Raw genomic sequence first — 11,469 nt, 5'->3', positions numbered from 1 at the left:
CTTCTCTCTGATCTCGGCTACTCTTTCTTCTGCTTCCTTTATGAGGGCGGGCCCGACTAAAGCACGTTCTCCAACTTCTGACCACATCAGAGGGGTCCTGCATTTCCTTCCGTAGAGAGCCTCGAACGGTGACATGCCCAAGCTTGCTTGATACCCGTTGTTGTATGAGAACTCGGCATAGGGTAAACTCTGTTCCCAATCTTTGCCGTAGGTGAGAACACATGCTCTCAACATATCTTCCATAATCTGATTCACCCTTTCTGTCTGACCATCTGTCTGCGGGTGATAAGCGGAACTAAAGTCTAGCTTGGTGCCCATAGCTTTATGCAAGCTTTTCCAAATCTAGAGGTGATCTGGGTCCCTCTATCTGAAACAATCCGACTGGGCACACCATGCAACTTCACTATATTTTCCACGTAAAGCTTGGCTAGCTTCTCTCCGCCGTAGTTGGTACGTACGGGTATGAAGTGAGCCGCTTTAGTGAGTCGGTCCACTATTACCCATATGGAATCGTGTCCTTTCTGGGTTCTGGGCAGACCTACCACAAAATCCATCCCTATTTCATCCCATTTCCAAACCGGAATGGGTAGGGGCTGCAACAATCCTGCCGGCTTCTGGTGTTCAACTTTGATTCTCTGGCAAGTATCGCAATGGGCGACAAATCGTGCAATATCTGCCTTCATCCCATTCCACCAATATTTCTGTTTTAAGTCCATATACATCTTGGTGGATCCTGGGTGAATAGAGTAGGCTGAGTTGTGGGCTTCATCCATGATTATTTGCCTGAAATCTCCCTTCTGGGGCACACAAATTCTATCTTTGTACCACAATGTTCCCCTATTATCCACTCTAAAGTCTGGTGCCTTATTTTCTCCGGTTTGCTTCCGGATTTCCATCAGTCCCTTGTCCGCTCTCTGGGCTTTCCTGATTCGTTCTTCTAGAGTGGATTGAACGTTCAGCACTTGACTGGAACCTCGAGGGACAATGTGCACATTTAATCGTGCCATTTCCTCTCGTAAATGGTCATTCTTGGGCCCGTAGGATTTCCGACTTAGTGCATCGGCTACTACATTGGCTTTACCTGGGTGATAATGAATTTCCAAATTATAATCTTTGACTAATTCCAGCCATCTTCTCTGCCTCAGGTTTAGGTCTGGTTGGGTGAAGATATACTTCAGACTTTTATGATCGGTAAAGATTTCGCACTTATTTCCAATCAAATAGTGCCTCCAGATCTTGAGTGCATGCACTACGGCTGCAAGCTCCAAATCATGAGTCGGGTAATTTTGCTCATGGGTCCTGAGTTGACGGGAAGCATATGCAACGACTTTCCCATCTTGCATCAGTACACCACCCAATCCTTGTCGGGACGCATCACAATAGATGACAAAATCCCGATGAATATCCGGCAGGGTTAGCACTGGGGCTGTCGTCAATCTTCGCTTCAACTCTTGGAAGCTCCTTTCACACGACTCCGTCCAGGTGAACTTCTTTTCTTTCTTGAGCAGCTCTGTCATGGGCCGGGCTATCTTAGAAAATCCCTCAATGAATCTCCGATAATACCCAGCTAATCCGAGAAAACTTCTGATCTCACTGACATTAGTTGGTTGCTGCCAATTGGAGACTGCTTCAACCTTCTCGGGATCCACTGCTACTCCTTCCGCGGTCAAGATATGACCAAGGAAAGCTACTTTCTCCAGCCAGAACTCACACTTGCTGAATTTGGCGTATAGCCTGTGCATTCTTAACTTCTCCAGAACTACTCTCAGGTGTTGCTCGTGCTCCTGAATACTCTTTGAGTAAATAAGTATGTCGTCAATGAAGACTACGACAAACTTATCTAGCTCGTCCATAAACACTTTGTTCATGAGGTTCATGAAATAGGCAGGTGCATTTGTCAGTCCAAAAGACATCACCGTAAACTCAAACTGACCATACCGGGTGACAAATGCTGTCTTCGGGATATCACTCTTCCTGATCTTGAGCTGAAAGTAGCCGGACCTCAGGTCAATCTTGGAGAAGTACCTGGCTCCTTTTAACTGGTCAAAAAGGTCATCGATTCTGGGTAGGGGATACTTGTTTTTGATAGTGACTTCGTTTAGTGCCCGGTAGTCTACACATAACCTCATACTTCCGTCCTTCTTTTTGACAAATAGAACCGGGGCTCCCCAAGGCGACGAACTTGGCCTGATGAAGCCAATCCGTTGCAACTCCTCTAGTTGTTTCTTTAACTCTGCCAACTCAGAGGCTGCCATCCTATAGGGTCTTTTGGCTATGGGGGCGGTTCCAGGAACAAGATCAATAACAAATTCTATGTCCCTATCTGGTGGCATACCGGGAAGTTCTTCGGGAAAGACATCGGGGTACTCATTCACTACTGGGACTTCTTCCAAGGACTTGGCTTCCATGCTGAATACCATCGGGTTTGCTCCACTTTCCCGGGTATGACAGGTCACTCGGACTCCCTCTGGGTTTGTTAAATGTACTACCTTGTCCGTACAACCTATGAGGCCATTATGTTTGCTTAACCAGTCCATTCCGAGGATCACATCTATACCTTCTGACTTAAGTACTACTAGGTCTGCTAGAAACTCTACCCCACTTAAATTGATCCTTACCCGTAGACAGCCCAATTGACACCTGATGTCTCCTCCGGGCGTCCGGGTTAATAGGGGTGTTTTTAGTAGTACTGTAGGTATTTTATGTTTCTCCACAAAACTCGAAGATATAAATGAGTGTGATGCTCCAGAATCGAACAGTACTGTTGCAAGAGTTGAGCTGACAAGGTACTCACCGAGTACAACGCCCTGAGCTCCTTGAGCTTCCTGCGCGTCGATGTGGTTGACGCGGGCTCGTCCAAAGTCTGCTGGGGTTGCCTCTGCTGGTTGCTATTGTTGTTGGTGTTGCCACGGAGGGGCACTCGGTTGGCTCCGGTCAACACTGGCTTGGGTCCGTTCACGGTGTTGGAGAAAGCTGAAGTGGCTGGCTTGTTCTTGGCATAAGGGCAGTCGGCGATGAAATGCCCTGTCTCTCGGCAGTTGAAACAGGCCCTGACATTGCTGTTGCTGTTGGTGACTTGGCTCGCATTACTCTGTGGGGCCCTCATGGTGTTCTGGCTTCTGAGCTGTGTGTTAGGGGCCCGTGGTCCTGTCACTTGAGACTGAGTTTTGTACTGCATTGGGGCTTGGGACCTTGGTGTGTTGTAGCTGAGACTTCTGGTCTTCTGAAAACGATCCTGCTGACGAGACTTACTCTCCAGAAACTTGCGCTTGTTCTCTTTCCTTTCATCAATCTTAGCCTTCTCGGTGAGGATTGCCTTGTTCATCAAGGTGTTGAAATCAGGATAGATCTGAGGGGTGAGCAGGGTCCTGAGTTCTGGGTTTAGTCCCTTCTTGAACATATCCTGCTTCTTCTCATCGTCGTTCACTTCTTCCGGTGCATAGCGAGCCAATTCCATAAACTGGTGGGTATACTCCTCCACAGACATACTTCCTTGCTGAAGTGCACGGAACTCATCTGCCTTACGCTTCATGGTTGCCGAGGGGATGTGATAACGGCGGAACTCCCTCACGAATTCATTCCAGGTGATGGTGGTGGCATCTCTGGCAGCAGCGCAGTAATTTTCCCACCACGCTAAAGCAGTCCCGGTGAGTTGATGTGCTGCCAAGAGAACTTTATCTCGATCCTGGCACCCAAATGGCTCGAGCTTCCTCTGGATCACGCGGAGCCAGTCATCTGCGTCCAAGGGGTTGCTGGATCCGGCAAAAGTAGGTGGCTTAGCCCTCAGAAAAGCTGTAAGCTTGTCGTTGAAGGTCTGCTCTCGTGGCTGCCTGTTTATTAGAGCATTGGCCAGTGTCTCCAGTATGAGAGTCTGGTTATGGATCACTTGTGCCAGGTCCACGAAGGGTGGTGGTGGTGGTAGCTGTGCATCATGATTTTCTCCTCTGCCCTGACTCACTTCTTGTTCTTCCTGAGGATGGTTTTGCCCGTTAAGGCGTGCTCCTGCATCAGCAGCTGCAGGGTCCCTGACACGGGAGGCCCTCGTGACGCTTCGAGAAACCATCTGCAGATTGGGTAGGGTTTTGTGAGATTGAGATTAGGTGATGTTTAAGTTGTTTAATTCGTATTTTTGAAAAGGCAGAATTAACCTTCTGCCGAAAGGCACACACACAACAAGCACACAACAAGGCAAACAAGCAACCTTCAATAAAGCGAGGCAGGGTACAACACGGAACAAGACTAGAACGCGTACTACACGTCCGGGTACAGGTTCAAACTAGGAATACAACTTAAACTGGAAGGACTAGAAGGGTACAACAACAGGGTGGGGTTGGACACTCTACTCGCGGGACGAGTCTTCTTCTGGGGTGGTACGTGCTTCCGGGGAAACAAACGGCTCGTCGTCCTCCAGGTTCCCGTTCTCCTGGGGCTGAGCAGCAACTTCTCTTTCTCTGACAGCAGTAGACCCTTCGGGGTTCTCGGGTGGAGCTCGAGGGCTTCCAAAGAGCGTTCCCCATCCTATGACGGGTGTCCCAAGTAGAACATGGTCTTCTCCGATGGCCGGAACTGGGGTCCCACTTCTGGTCCATTCTTGCATGCGCCGGTCGCGGGCTTGTCTGAGACTCTCCTGTGCAACTGCCTCACTGCTGATCGCGGCCGCGGCTCTTGCCTCGGCTTGGGCTGCTCGGACCTGTTGGAGTCTCACTGCGAGTTCAGCTTGCTCAGCACGAAGGGTCTGCTCCCTCAGCAGGTGGGCTTGTTCATCGAAGAGCTGATCCAAAGCGGCTAGGTAGTTAGCCACTTGGTACAGAGGGTCCTCTTCATGGCGGCGTCGTTCCAGACTCCTCATGCGAGCTTCCCAAACAGGGGTTCTGATGGCCGGCGGGAAGAACCTCATTGGTGTGGGTGCTAGGTGTTCTTCGAAAATCCGGCACAGGTAGCGGAGTGTCTTTCTGATGGCTAAGGGATAGGTGTCTTGGTGCCTAAATCCCGTAGCGGTCACTCGCCACGACTGGATGTTGGGGTGGCGTTCACTTCTGGCGATGACAAGGATCACCCTGCAGCGGAGAGTGCCATGATGCTCGTACTCTCTGCTGTAGTACCTTGGGCGTTCCGTAACGCCAAGGCTTTCCAGGGCGTTGATCAATAGGCTGGGGAAGCCAGGTGCAGCTTGGCAATCGCCCTGGGTCCATCCTTCCTCAGCCATCTGAAAACAAAGATAGAGTGAAGATCTTGCACGAATATTTGCGGTACACAAAGGGGTAGATGGTTTTTATTTATGGCATCATGGTGGGGTACAACTTCATGGGTACATGATTATTTGAGCAAGGGTTCTAGCTTAGAGACTACTCCTATCATGGGGATTCTTCCTCAATTCTAAAGGAGCGCTTCTTCAGTGGGAGGTGCTGATCCATCACATCATCCTCGGTCTGAGTTCCTTTATCCCAGTGGGTTTCTTCGGGTTCTTCTTCTTCAGTCTGAGTGCCAACGTCCCAATGGGTTTCCATGGGTTCTTCCTCTTCTTCGTCTTCCTCTATCCATCCACCTATTCCCCAGCGAGCCTCGTATCTCCGCAACTGAGCCTGGAGAGCGGCTAGCGAGTTCTCGGCGCGTGTGGCTCTTGCCCGCTGTTCTTCCAGTTCTTCCTCTTTTTCATCCATTTGGACCTGGAGGGCGGCTAGGGAATACTCGGCATGGAAAGTCCTCGCCCGTTGTTCCTCCATCTCCTGGGTTGCTTTTTCTGCTCTGTGGACCTGCTGCTTCAGTTGTGCTGCTTGCTCGCGATAGAGCTCATCCAGGCCGGTGAGATAGATGGATAAGTGAGAGACCGTGTCTTCTAGGTCTTCTTCTTCTCTTCCAAGTCCTCTCATCCTGGCAATCCATGTGCGTCCTCTTCCTTCAGTCGGCGGGAAAAATCCCATAGGAGTCCGCTGAAGGTGATGCTTGTAGATCACTCGGAGCCGTCGCAGGGCTTTACGGGCGGCTTTCCGATAGGTATCCGGGAAGCGGAAACCAGTGGTGGAGATGAACCAAGGGTCCACATCAGGGTAGCGGGTGCTTCTTGCTATGAAGATCATCAGGTCACACCGAAGAGTACCCTTGGAGTCGTACTCCCGATAGAGAAACTCTAGCGGATCCACAACTCCAATGCGTTCCAGGCTGAGTATCAACAGCTTAGGAAGGCCGGGCTCTGCGAAACAGATTCCGCCGATCCATCCATTGTCAGCCATCTGGAACAGGGCAAGAACCAAGGGTAAGTATTTGTGTGAGGAAAGGATTAAGGATCGAAAAGTCCTAAGGTGAAAGGTCCTGAAAATGGGTTTCGCTCCTAGGGTCACGTCCTACGGCCAACCTACGGCTCTGATACCACCTGAAACGTCCCCTCATAAGAGAAGACTAAAATGTGATACAAAACATCAGTCCCAGGAGGCTGATGCCACATTTATTACATCAGATGGTTCAAAACCTTACAAACCTTGGCGGACACTCGATACATATGATAATAATAATTAACCAGGCCACGACATAACACCAGACTGCAAACCACATAGGGTCTACTACGGGCTCAGAGTACTGCGACAGCGGAGGCATCTCAACAGGGCCGGTTCCACAGGCAAGGTTGGGTGTAGAACGGTAACCCTACTCGGCGTCGTCTGGCACGAAGTCTGGATCTTCTTCTGTAAAAAGTAAGAGTGGGGTGAGTACAAACGTACTCAGCAAGTCCAAACACACCCACGGAGGGGGGGTTTATATCAGAATAATATGCATTGGTAAAGCAAGGATAAGGTTACGGTTTAATTTGCGGAAAAACGATATTTCATGCAGGGGTTTATTTTAAAGAGAGCCTTTATGAAAATCAATTTCAGAAGTAGCACGGAGTTTCCAAATTTTAAACTGCTACCGGACTCCCCGTCCGCCGTAGCACACGGCACCACTGCCGGAACCAATTCCCAAAACAACTCACACCAGCCCATCCCAAGGAAACACTAGTTATGTGACCACACCATAACTCGCCCAATACCGTGGGCACGGACTATTCGAATAGATTCTTAACTCTGCAGAGGTGTGCAATTTTACCCACAAGTAGGATACCACAACTCGAACACCGTCGTGTCGGTGTAGATCCCAACATAGCCATTACCCACCATAGCTAAGCCTGACTAGCCATCACGGGATGCACCAAGGGGTCATTGACCGTTCACTTAGGTATAACCGGGCATAAGTCACTCGAGGCTTATCCCTTCTCCTTAGACACCCGTTGCTCTCAGCTCTCCTGATGGCTATCACACCAACTAGTGGGATTTATGCTACGCCGTTGCCCATTCAACGGTCGAGTGGTTTGCACGATAGTGGAGTTAGGTGAGATGACACACCAACTCGGTCCTTAGACGCGACAAGATGGATATCTCCCTTCTTTGCCTTGCCACACAGGCATAAGCACACCAATCGGCAAATCGCACAGATATGCCGTCCATCTCGCCCATACTCATCTTTCGAAAATCCACATTTTTTTCCCCTTCCCACACGCACACATTTTCTTTATAAATCAAATAGTATTATGAGTAAAGTCCTAAGCATTCTAATATCGATTAACGTCCAAACAAAATCAGACATTAATCTAGGTGGTCAAGGAATGGTCATCACAAATCAAGGGGGTGGCTATCCAACCGTGTTTTCATGCAAGTAAAACATATGCAGTTTATAAAACAGGCCATTGGGTTGTGTTTATAAAAACTAGGACAGAAACATGCATCAAAGGATGGGATTGAACTTGCCGTCTTCGAAGCCTTCGGGGAAGTCCTGTCCTTCGGGCTCGGGGTCGCGGAACTGATCCTCGTTCTCCTGCTCACAGTACTGCTCGTTGACGGGCTCTCCTTCGTTCACTCCGCGGTCCACAGCACACATAACAAGCATCCAATCAAAACAAGATCTAACGTTGAGCTCGAATCGGAATCACATAAAATATGGAGATAGAAGTGGCATTTTTGAGTGTCTCCCTAATGGCATGGCCAAGATTTGGTTATGAGTGGCGTGGTAAAAGTTTCGGGTTAATTAGAGCTCGTTTGGTACATAAAATGATAGGTTTTATAAAGGTTCGTGGGTTGGTTAAGGGGCCAGGGGCCTGGTTGCAAATAATCTTAAGTAGGCAGGGATCTGTTTGTAATTTTTGAAAGCTTTTGGGTTATTCTGGAGAGGTCAGGGGTATATTTGAGGTTAAGTTATACTGGAAGAGGGTTTATTTGCAAATATACTAAAGGTGGGGGTATTTCTGCAAAAAGGCAAAAGAGTGGAATGTTTCTTTAAGAAATAAAGGAAAAGGGGAGGGGTTTTTGGCATAATCGCCATCCCCTTCCTCCCTCCCATGCTGGGAAACAGGGGAGGCGCGTCGGCTCGCCGGCGGCGGCCCGATTCGGGCGCGCTGAACTTGGGCGGCGGCCGGGGGTGAGCGGAAAGGGGAGGGGTGACGCCCTGGAGGGGATCCCGGCCTCACCTCGGGCTAGGATGGCGCGCAGAGGCGGGGCGGCGTGGGTCGGCGGCGGCGGGCGGGAATGGCTCCGGCGGCGGCGCTGCAGGTTAGGAGAGGGGGCTAGGGCCGGCGGGTGGGGTTGTGGAGCTGGCCGGGGAGCTCGGGGCCCCTTTTATAGGAGAAAAGAGGCGGTGGGGGTAGGGTGAGCCGGTGGCGGCCGGTAGGTGCGTCCGGCGAGCGGGGCGGGGCGGAGTTATGGCGCTCCGGCCATTCTTGCGCGTCGTGGAGCAGCGGGTGCGTCGAGGGCGGGCCGATGCGACGGCTCGGCAGCGGCACAGGCGAGCACAGGGCGGCGCTGTGCGGGGCAGCGGCGGGCGGCGCGCGGCGCGGCCAGGCGTGCACGTGGGCTCGGCGGAGATCACGTCGCTGCGGCCTGACGCGTTCGCCCACAACCCTGTGCTCCGTGCGCGCGTGCGCGCAAGCGGGGCGGGACGCAGCGGGGTGGCGCAGGCGGCGAGGCGGGGGTGCGCGGGAGCGGCAGGCTGGCAGCGGCGGGTGTCACGGCGGCGCTCCGGGCACGCGGTCCGCGTGCGCGGACTGGCTCGGCGGGGCGCGCGGCGTGTCGTGGCGCGGGCGGGTGGCGCGCGAGCGGGCGGCCGTGTCGTGGCGGCGTCGCGGGCCGGGGGTGGTGCGCGGGCTGGGAGCGCGCGCGGGCGAGCGGGCGGTGGCGTGGCGCGGCGCGTGCCACGGCTCGGGGCACTGGGCGCAGAGAGCGCGTACGCGCGCGGTCGGGCCGAGCGCCGTGCGTGCGCGCACGTGGGCAGGCCGAGCGGCGTGGACGCTGGGCAGGTCGGGGGCACGGGCGCACGGGCGGCTGCGGGGCGTGGCCGGCGCGTGCGGGAGGGAGGTGAGGCGTGCGCAGGGCAGGCGGGCCGGGCTGGGAGGAAGGGCGTGAGGGGTGGCGCGACGGGGAAGAAAGAGAGGAAGGAGGGAAGGGAGGGAAGAAAAGAAAGAAAAGGAAAAAGGGTGAAGGGAAAAAGGAAAAGAAAATAGAAAAAGAAAAAAAAATGGGAAAAAGGGGGAGAGAGAGAGAAAAAAGGAGGAGGGGGCGGTGCTCGCCAGCGGCGACCGCGGGCGTGGTCGGCCACGCGTGGCGTGCGGCCGCGGGAGGTGGGGCACGCGGTCGGAGGGGAGAGAGGAAAAAGGAGGGGGCGGGATTCGCGGCGTCCGGTCGCGGCGCATCGCGTCGGATAGAAAAAAAAATGGATGAGACGCGAAATGAAGTCGGGTGTCGGGTTGTTCGGGGGAGGTTCTGGGGATTAGGGTTCAGGGTTTAAGGAAAGTCGAGCTCAACGAAAAAAAACTTAGCGCATGATTTGTTTAGTGAATTTTCAGGATGTCACAGTTAGTTCCGCAGTGTTTACTTGAGCTTCGAGATCACCTCCGTCAGATTCCGGAATCAGCTCGTACGTCCCGTCCGATAAGGCAGTCGTGTCTACATGTAATGCAAGAACAGTATTATAAGCACACATGGGCAATCATTTATAGACTAGTTAAATAACAAAACTAACTACACAAGGCATCATGATCAACAGCACAAAAGAAGTTGACTAACTTCATAAAATGAGTGGTGTTTGGTTCCTATAGCATTTAACTCAAGGTTTGCTAATTAAATCAACAACTCAGATCACAAGCAACAATAAATTTAGCAAAAATTACCCTAAACAGAACATGAACAGACTAAGCTAGCCTGCAAAAATCATGCCAAGACTTGCAGTCAAATAATCACAACAAATCATTCATGCAGTCAGCACATAGAACAAACTTGAATTATACAGGTCAAACTAAAGCAAAACAGAAGCTCAAAATTTAACAGGAGATTTATACAGAAAAGTACTAACTACAGTGAATTTTTCATGATTTTATCTACACCGAAATAACTCTGAGAAAATAAACAAAATAAACATCAGTTTAGCAAGATTAAATTTTAGCTCCTGTTCTGGTCATGAACTGAAGCTCAAACTTCCTAGACAAGCTAAGATACTCCAGATGAACACTCAGGAATAAAATCAGGATTTATCAAGAACATAAACTATTTATCATAAATAAAGTCTATTAAACAAGGATTAAATCAAATAAATAGCTACACCAAAGAACTAATCATGAAATTTTTATAGAAAAACAACTGTTACAAGAGTGAAGTACCATAAAAGTTTCACTTCAAGACATGGCTTTATGCAGTAGTTAAGAAAAAGATGAAAACAACTAATATTTAAGCACTAGCAACACAAATCAAATTCTACAGCAAAAACTTGCAACTAAAGCCTAACATATTATGGTTCTACTGCATAGATCTCTTGAAGAGGATTCCAAAACATCAAGATTTGCTATTTTACGAATTTTGTACGAATTGATATTGAATTTCAAAGATCACAGCAAACTATTACAAACAAGTCCCTGCGGACACTATTCCTATGAGTCACTGTCTACGCAGATAACCCCCTGGGGTTTTTCAAATTCAAAAACCGACGCCCTTGGCCGGGTCAGAGAGGGGAGGCGGCGGTTGACCGGCCGTTTCCCGGCGAGGGGGTCGCCGGCGGCGAGGGGAAACAGGAGTGGGGGCTAAAGGAGTCCAAGGCGCACCTCTGGGTGCTTGGAATCGAGGCTAGGGTGGTCGGAGATGGAGTGTCGACGGCGAGCGGCGGCTTGCGGGCTCGGAGCACGGCGACGGGTAGCTCCGGTGAGGTTTGGGCGAGGGAAAGTGGTCGGGAAGTTGCGCGAGGGCGAGGCGGTGCTTGCTAGGGGGTCAGAGCGGGCGGAGGAGCGGAGGTGAGGCGGCTCCGCGGCGGGGGTGAGCTCGCCGGGGTTCAAGCGGGGCGGCTGCGGCGTTCTGGGGTGTGGGGTTAGGGAACTGGCGAAAAGAAGAGAGGAATAGCGCGCGGGGCTTCTTGTAGTGCTCAGGCGCGCGAAAGATCGAGAGCTGGGCCTCTGGTTTAGGCTCC

The sequence above is a fragment of the Panicum virgatum genome, chromosome 7N, assembly GCF_016808335.1.
Source record: "Panicum virgatum strain AP13 chromosome 7N, P.virgatum_v5, whole genome shotgun sequence".
NCBI classification, from domain to species: Eukaryota; Viridiplantae; Streptophyta; class Magnoliopsida; order Poales; family Poaceae; genus Panicum; species Panicum virgatum.
The sequence above is the reverse complement of the archived record's forward strand: the minus strand, read 5'-3'. Positions refer to the sequence as shown.